General features: G+C 45.3%; 1 non-coding gene across 1 annotated transcript; it reads left to right on the forward strand.

Annotated features, from left to right (window-relative positions):
• The first annotated feature begins 8,722 nt into the window (after positions 1-8,722).
• On the forward strand, positions 8,723-8,828 carry LOC140851876 (small nucleolar RNA R71). The gene has a single exon (XR_012134633.1). It is a non-coding gene; the product is annotated as a small nucleolar RNA R71 (small nucleolar RNA).
• Positions 8,829-9,067: the final 239 nt, after the last annotated feature.

The following is a 9,067-nucleotide window of genomic DNA, read 5'->3' on the forward strand; positions in this document are numbered from 1 at the left end:
TGAACCTCCTTGATCGACCTTGGGGCGGTCATCTCTTGGATGGCATGAATTTTCTCTGGATTGGCCTCAATCCCGCCCCCGATACCATGAAGCCCAGGAACTTTCCTGAGGTCACCCCAAAAGCGCATTTGGTTGGGTTCAGCTTCATTCTATACTTTCGAAGAGCGTCAAAGATTTCTCGAGGTCGGCGACATGATTTCTGGAAGATCTGCTTTTTACAAGCATATCGTCCACGTAAACCTCCATGTTTCGGCCGATCTGCTCTTTGAAGATTTTGTTCACCAGTCGTTGGTAGGTTGCGCCCGCGTTCTTGAGGCCGAATGGCATGACCCTGTAGCAGTAAAGGTCGCGTTAGTGATGAAAGCTATCTTTTCTTCATCTTTCGATGCCATTCTAATCTGATTATAGCCGGAGAACGCGTCCATAAAAGTGAGGAGCTCATGGCCGGAGGTAGCGTCCACCAGTTGGTCGATCCTGGGAAGGGGGTAGCTATCCTTTGGACAAGCCTTATTCAGCTTTTTGAAGTCTATACACATCCTCCACTTGCCGTTTGCTTTCTTGACCAAAACAACATTGGAGATCACTCAGGATAATTGACTTCCTTAATAAATCCGCCTTGAGAAGCTTATCCACTTCCTCGGCTATCGCCTTCTGCCTCTCCGGGGCATGACTCCGGATTTTTTCTTTTATCGACCGATGTTTCGGGTCGACTGTCAGATGATGTTCCATGACTTCTGTGTCGATCCTCGGCATATCCGCCGGGACCCACGCAAAAATGCCCGCATTCCTTCGGAGGAAATCAACAAGACGCGTCCGCACCTCCTCCCCCAGGTTGGAGCCAATTAACACCACATGCTCCGTGTTCCCATCATTCAAAGGGATTGGTATTAGATCTTCGATTGGACCGCCCCTCTCTTCAGCGAGGTCATCGCGAGCGTCCAATCCATCGACCAGACAGAGGTCCGCTTGATCGCTTCTTTGCAAGGCGATGTTGTAGCAGTGTCTGGCCAGGGCTTGGTCTCCCCAGACCTCTCTGATCCCCTGGATGGTGGGGAACTTCAATTTCAGATGGTAGGTTGAAACGACAGCTCTGAGGGCATTGAGGCCGGATCGGCCAAGGATTGCATTGTAGGCAGATGGCGCCTTTACCACCAGAAATTCACCAGAGCTCTGGACTGCTTTGGATACTGACCCCGGTCACAGTTAGAGCTATCATTCCTTCCGTCGAACGGCATCACTGGTAAACCCTATCAAGGAGGAGCAAATCGGTCTCAGATGACCACCAAGAGTGGTCATTCTTGAAAAGGCATTGTAGAACAAGATGTCGGCCGAACTCCCGTTGTCGACGAGAACACGACGGACGTCTAATTTGCTATGTTCAAGGAAATCACGACCGCATCGTTATGAGGGAATTGGACTCCCTGGGTGTCTTCTTCAGTGAAGATTATGGGTTCTTCAACTTTTTGCCGCTTGAGGGATGCAGCTGGTACGTTGGTTGCCTCCCGCGGGATTCCCCCGAGATGGTATTGACGGAACCCGCAGAGGCCGATCACCCGGCCACTCCTCATCGGTGACCATAGCCGGAGGCAGTTGTGCAAAGACCTCGTGAGAAGGCATCAGATGAGGAAAGGAGGAGTGGGTGCCGAAAAGATGGTCGGAAGCGGATCCGTTGAGCACTCCTTTAAGAACAAGGGTACTGCGGAGGTTCAGCCCTCCTTCCAGCGCCAATCCTGTTGGTGCAAAAATCTGCTTGCATCGGAGAAGCTGGAGTCGGAGAAGTCGCGGTCACCGCCGGGACCTGCAAAGGAAGTCTAAACCGGAGGTGGGGTTGCTCCGGCAAGACCCTCCGACGCTCAAGTCAGTTCTCTGCCTCAACAAGAATGGAGTGCTCGAACGAAGAATTTAGCAGAGTTTTGAGATAAAAATGAGCTTATAGAATAACGTATCTGGGTCCCCCTTTTATAGGCGGAGGAGGCAACGGATTGATGGCGACATTTGTAACCGTCTGGTAGTGGGCCGCCCATGGTCAGGGGAATTTATTGCGAAGGGTAGTGGAGTAGACCCGTGGCTATTGCTATGGCCTGCCACGTAGAGCCTGTCGCAGGTAGTGGAGCGGCATCCGTTGCCGCTAGTTGTCAGAGAGTAGTGGAGTCACGCAGTACCGGCCGTAGGGACCGGAGCAGAATCGTGACCGTTGACACAGCCTGTCAGAGAGTAGTGGGTCCACCGCAGGGCGTGATGGAGCCACGCGGAATCCGCTACAGGAAGTGGAACAGGATTATGGTTGTTATTGTGACCTGCCAGGGGGCGCGGATCTGTCGGTTGAAGCTCGACAGCGGTCGGAGTCCGGCCTCTGTAGAGGTCTGGGCGGAGTCCCCCTTGCGGTTGGGGTCGTGGGTGGAGTCCGGCTCTCGTAGGAGTCTGGACGAAGTCTGCTTGTAGCTGTTGGAGTTGAGGGTGAAGCTCGGCTCCCGTAGGAGTCCGGGTGGAGTCTCCCTGCAATTAAAGTCAGAGGGGAGGTTCGGCTCCCGTAGGAGTCCGGACAAGGCTTACCAGCGGTCGAGGTTGAGGAAGGAGCCCGGCTCCCGTAGGAGTCCGGGCGGAGTCCACTTGAAGGGGAGGTTCGGCTCCCATAGGAGTCCGAACAAGGCTTACCAGCGGTCGAGGTGAGGAAGGAGCCCGGCTCCCGTAGGAGTCTGGGCAGAGTCCACTTGCTGCTGAAGTTATCGGTGGAGTCCGGCTTCCGTAGGAGTCCGGACGAGGCTTACCAGTAGTTGACGTTGAGAACGGAGCCCGGCTCCCATAGGAGTCCGAGCGGAGTCCACTTGCTGCTGAAGTTATCGACGGAGTCTGGCTCCCGTAGGAGTCCGGACGCGGTCTGTCTTGCAGTTGTTGGAGTCGAGGATGAAGTTCGGCTCCCGTAGGAGTCCGGGCGAAGTCTTCCTACAATCAAGGTTAAAGGCGAAGTCTGGCTCCCGTAGGAGTTCAGACGAGGTTTACCAGTAGTTGACGTTGAGGACGGAGCCCGGCTCCCTTAGGAGTCCGGGCGGAGTCCACTTGCTGCTGAAGTTATCGACGGAGTCCGGCTCCCGTAGGAGTCCGGATGCAGTCTGTCTTGCAGTCGTTGGAGTCGAGGATGAAGTTCGGCTCCCGTAGGAGTCCGGGCGAAGTCTTCCTGCAATCAAGGTTAAAGGCGAAGTCTGGCTCCCGTAGGAGTCCGGACGAGGCTTACCAGTAGTTGACGTTGAGGACGGAGCCCGGCTCCCGTAGGAGTCCGGGCGGAGCCCACTTGCTGCTGAAGTTATCGGCGGAGTTCGGCTCCCGTAGGAGTCCGGACGCAGTCTGTCTTGCAGTCGTTGGAGTCGTCGGTGGGGCCCGGCTCCCGTAGGAGTTCGGGCGAAGCTGTCTTGTAGCTAAAGTTGTTGGTCGTCGAGGATGAAGCCCGACTCCCGTGGGAGTCCGGGCGGAGACCTCTTTTGAGGTTGGCCTTGTTGGCGGAGCCGTTGATTCTGTGGAGGACTTCGGCTGGGGGTATTTTATACCCAACAATGCCTAATTGACTCTTAATCAAAATAAAATTTGGATACACAAAACTAATTATTTCTGACCATACTTGATCTTTGATTAATTTTCTTCCCCCCCAACTTAATCTACATTGTCCTCAATGGAGTAGGAAAGCAAAGAAAATAAAAGGAGAGAGTGCACCTAGGATAATTTTGCTTCGAAAGTTGAAGATAGCTTCATTGATTAATAGGCTCTTGTTCTAAATTTCTGCAGCTACAGTAAAGTAAAAAAAAATATGAAATCATTGGGTTGCCTCCCAACAAGTGCTAAGTTTTACGTCTTCAGCCAGACGTCAAGTTTATTATTCATTATAAAGCGGATCACACAGGTAGATGGTGTCGATTCGTTCTTTATTTGCAATTTCATCTACATATGGCTTCAGACGTTGGCTGTTTACCTTAAATGTATTGCCATTCTGGGGGTCATGAATTTCAATTGCTCCATGTGGGAATATTTGTGTGACAATGAAAGGTCCATCCCATCGGGATCGAAGTTTACCGAAAAAAAGGCATAACCTGAAATTGAAAAGCCATACCTTTTGATTTAGCTCAAACAATTTTCTAGAGATATATTTGTCATGAAATACTTTGGTTCGAGCCTTGTAAATTCATGAACTCTCGTATGCATCATTGTGAAGTTCTTCCAGTTCATTGATTTGCAACCTTCGATTAGAACCTGCATTTCTCATGTTAAAATTAAACATTCGTATGGCCCAGAGTGCTCGATGTTCTAATTCAACCAGTAGATGGCAAGCTTTGCCATAAACTAATCGGTAGGGTGACATACCGATAGGGGTTTTAAAAGCTGTACGGTAAGCCCATAATGCATCATCTAAGCGAAGAGACCAATCCTTTCTATCGGGCCTAATCATCTTTTTTAGGATATGTTTAATCTCCCTATTTGACACCTCTACCTGACCATTAGTTTAGGGATGATATGGTGTGGCCACTTTGTGTGTAATATTATATTTTTTCATAAGTGCTTCAAAATATTTATTCATAAAATGAGTCCCCCATCACTAATGATCACCCTTGGGAAGCCAAATCGACTAATGATGTTTCGTTGGATAAAACTAGTTACAACTTTATTATCATTAGTCCGTGTAGCTATTGCCTCCACCCATTTTGACATGTAATCAACTGCCACCAAAATATATTCGAATCCAAATGAGGCTGGAAAAGGTCCCATGAAATCAATCCCCCAAACATCGAAGATTTTTACTACTAAAATGGGGGTCAGCGGTATCATATCCTTCTTGGATAAATTTTTTGTTTGCTGACATTGCAGACAACTTCGACCAAATTCATGTGCATCCTTGAAAAGCGTTGGCCAATAAAACCCACTCTGCAGCACTTTTGCTGTAATTTTTCTTCCACTAAAATGTCCCCCACATGCCGAAGAATGGCAAAAAGTGAGAATGCTTTGGAATTCACTTTCGGGGACACAACAGCGAATAATTTGGTCAGGACAGTATTTGATAGTTCAGGTTCCTCCCAGAAATAATGTTTAATTTGCGAGAAAAATCAATCTTTTTCCTATTTTATCCAGTGAGAAAGTACTTATCCTGTTGACAAGTAATTGACAATATGGGCAAACCATGGAGGATGGCTAGAGAAGATTACGAAAAGTTGTTCATCAGAAATTTTTTTTTGACCTCATCTATGCCTATCGTGTGTTCAACTAAGATCCTAGAGATGTGATCAGCTACCACATTCTCGAAACCCTTCTTATCTTGGATTTCCAGATCAAATTCTTGTAAAAGAAGGATCCATCTGATCAAACGTGGTTTAGTATCTTTCTTTGAGAGGAGATGTTTCAGAGCCACATGATCAGAGTAAACTAGAACCTTAGACCCTAACAGATATGAGCAAAAATTTTCAAGGATGAACACTACTGCTAGTAGCTCTTTTTCTGTTGTGGTGTAGTTTAATTGGGCATCGAAAAGAGTCTTGCTAGCATAATAGATCACATGTGGCTCCTTATTGATTTTTTGGATTAAGACGGCACCTATTGCAAAGTCAGAGGCATCACACATAATCTCAAATGGAATGGACCAGTCATGGGATTTTATTATGGGTGCTGTTGTCAGGACTGTTCGTAATGTGTTGAATGCTTTCAAACAGTCTTCGTCAAAGACAAATGGTGTGTCCTTGGCCAACAGATTGCACAAGGGTCTTGAAATCTTGCTAAAGTCTTTGATGAAGCATCTATAAAATCCGGCATGACCTAAGAAGGATTGTATTTGTCGGACTGAAGTAGGGGATGGTAGTTTTGAAATGACCTCAACTTTGGCTTTATCTACCTCGATCCCTCTTTCAGAAATAATATGTCATAATACAATTCCTTTCCTCACCATGAAATGGCTTTTTTCCCAACTTAAGACAAGATTTGTCTCCATACACCGTTTAAGAACTTTAGAAAGATTATGGAGACAATCCTCAAAGGTGGTTCCAAACACAGAAAAATCATCCATAAAAACTTCAAGATATTTGTCCACCATATCTGAAAAAATGGTCAGTATGCACCGTTGAAATGTAGCGGGTGCATTGCAAAGCCTGAATGGCATACGCCGAAAAATGAAGGTGCCATAGGGGCAGGTAAAGGTAGTCTTTTTTTGGTCATCCAAAAATACAGATACTTGATTGTACCCTGAATAACCATCAAAAAAATAGAAGAAACTTTGTCCTGCTAACCGTTCTAAGATTTGGTCGATGAAGGGCAATGAAAAATGGTCCTTCCTAGTAACGGCATTTAGTTTTCTATAATCTATGCATACTCGCCATCCAGATGATATGCGAGTGGGAAGCAGTTCACCTTCTTCGTTCTCAACCATAGTAATACCTGATTTCTTAGGTACTACTTGAGTGGGACTGACCCATTTACTATCGGATATGGGGTAGATGATTCCAGCATCTAACCACTTTACCACCTCTTTCTTTACTACTTCACGCATGTTTGGGTTCAATCTCCTCTGCATATCTCGATGGGGTTTGGCATTTGCCTCAAAATGAATATGGTGCATGCAAATGGAGGGGTCAATTCCTTTTAAATCGATAATGGACCAACCGATAGCCTCTTTGTGTTTCTTCAGAATACCAACCAATTGTGTTTCCTGATTAGGGGTCAAGTCTGATGCAATGATTGCCGGGAGAGTGTCATTGGGTCCTAGAAATACATACTTTAGTATAGCAGGAAGGGGTTTCAATTCTAACGTAGGTGGTGATTCTAAAGATGGGACTATTAGTGTACTGGCTAATGTGGGCAATGGCTCATACTTGATTGTCCATGGAGGAGTGATTTTATCATGTGGTGTATCCAACAAGGTGTTAACTTCTTTCATATATCCCTTAAAGTCATACACTCCAAAGTGAGCCAAGCAAGTATCTAAGGGGTCTGGTGCTAGAATTGTGGGTGTTGCATCTTCTATAATGTCTTCTAGTGTATCTACTTCGAAGCAACTATCCATTGATGGTCCTTGGGAAGCACTAAACATATTCAGTCTCAGTTTCTTATTCCCAAATGATATGTCTGTGACTCCTGTCCTACAATTAATGCATGTATTTGCCGTAGCTAGGAAGGATCATCCTAAGATAATGGAAATTTATCTTGGATTGCCACTTAGTTCTATGTCGAGAATCAAAAAATCAACTGGAAAGTAAAACTCATCTACCTTGACCAAGACATCCTCAAGCATTCCACATGGTTCCTTAATTGATCTGTCGGCTAACTGCAGTGTGACTGATGTGGGTTTCAGTTCTCTGAATCTAAAAAGTTCATACACTGAACTAGGTAAAAGATTCACACTTGCCCCTAAGTCCAGAAGAGCTTTTTCAATGTGATAATCTCCTATAACACAGAAAATAATGGGGGCTCCTGGATCCTTAAGCTTTGGAGGAGTGGCATGCTGGAAGACAGAACTAGCCTGTTCAGTGAGGCATACTTTCTTTGGGATTTGTGATCTAGATTTATGTTTTTGGGTGCACAAATCCTTCAAAAATTTAGCATAAGTAGGACCTGTTTGATTGTGTCTAGAAGGGAAAGATTAATTTGGACTTGCTTAAACAATTCCAACATCTCGTCAAGTCTTCCTCCCTTCTTATCTGCAGGAATAGGAGCTTTCAGGATATCCAAAAATAGGGCTTTAGGCAAGTAAGATGATTCTGGTGCAGTTGGTTCATTCTTTATTTTAAGGTCCTCCTTGTTCTTGGGTGATTTGGCTTCGGTTAGAGGTTTAGGGTCGGTCTCATTGGTTTTACTAGTGTGTTCAATGACATTCCCACTTCTCAGAGTCATGATTGATTTGGCATGTTCAGAAAAAGCTTCTGGGGTATTAGAGCTCTCAATCACAAATTGCCCTCTTGGGTTACTCTCGGGTTGGCTAGGTAATTTTCCTCCTTCCTTCCTACTGAATGCAGTCGCTAGTTGATCTATTTGGGTCTCTAGCTTAGCAATGGATTGTGTGTGGGAGTTTAAGGGTCTGAGTGTTGACTTCTAATTATTCTTGTGCTTTCAGAACTTTTTCCTCAAAAGCTGAGCTGTGACCAGTAGTAGAGGTTGAGGAGCATTTTGAAATTGATGGTATGGTCCATGCCTATATGTTGGGTCCTGATATTGAGGTTGAGGTGCGGCAGGGCCAACCACTGGTTGTGGTCTCCAAGAAAAATTTGGATGGTTTCTCCAGCCGGGGTTATAAGTATTCGAATATAGATCGTTTCCTAGTCTGCGAGCTTGTTGGACTTGAGCTTGCTGAACCTGCTTGTGTACAAACTCAAAAAATTGAGGTGCGGCTGGGCATTCACTAACAAAATGGTTCAGACTTGTACACAATGCACAAACTTCTTGGATTGGGTTAGGTGGAATCGGAGATTGTCCAGTATTTAGAAGATGGTCTAATTTTTGGGACAGTTCATCAATCTTACTGTGGATATCTATGACATTTCCAATCTGATAAATTTCACTTCTTTTTTGTTGAAGCATGGGTTGTTCTCTAGAGGTGGCAGACATATGATGTAGAAAATTCTCACTAAGTATTTCAAAGAGCTGCCAGGCTTCATCCTCACTCTTTAGCATGAATGTCCCACCACATGATGCATCAACCATTTGTCGGTGTTTCTCCGATAGACCATCATAAAAATACTGACAAAGTTGCCATTTAGGGATAGCATGGTGTGGACATTTACGAATGAGGTCCCTTAACCTTTCCCATGTCTCATGAAAAAGTTCACCCTCCAATTGGAAAAAACTAGTGATAGCTTTTCTAATTTGATTTATTTTTTCAATTGGAAAGTATTTCTTGAGAAATTCTCTCTGAAGATGTTCCCAAGTTGAAATGGTTATAGAGTCTAAGGAGTTTAACCAATGCTTGACTTTGTCCTTAAGTGAGAAAGAGAACAGTTTCAACCTAAGGGCATCATCGGAGAAGTTTTGAATTTTTACTGTGGAACAAATTTCAAGAAATTCATCCAAGTGTTTGTATGGGTCCTCGTTACTAAGTCTATAGAAT

The sequence above is a fragment of the Elaeis guineensis genome, chromosome 9, assembly GCF_000442705.2.
Source record: "Elaeis guineensis isolate ETL-2024a chromosome 9, EG11, whole genome shotgun sequence".
Lineage (NCBI taxonomy): Eukaryota > Viridiplantae > Streptophyta > Magnoliopsida > Arecales > Arecaceae > Elaeis > Elaeis guineensis.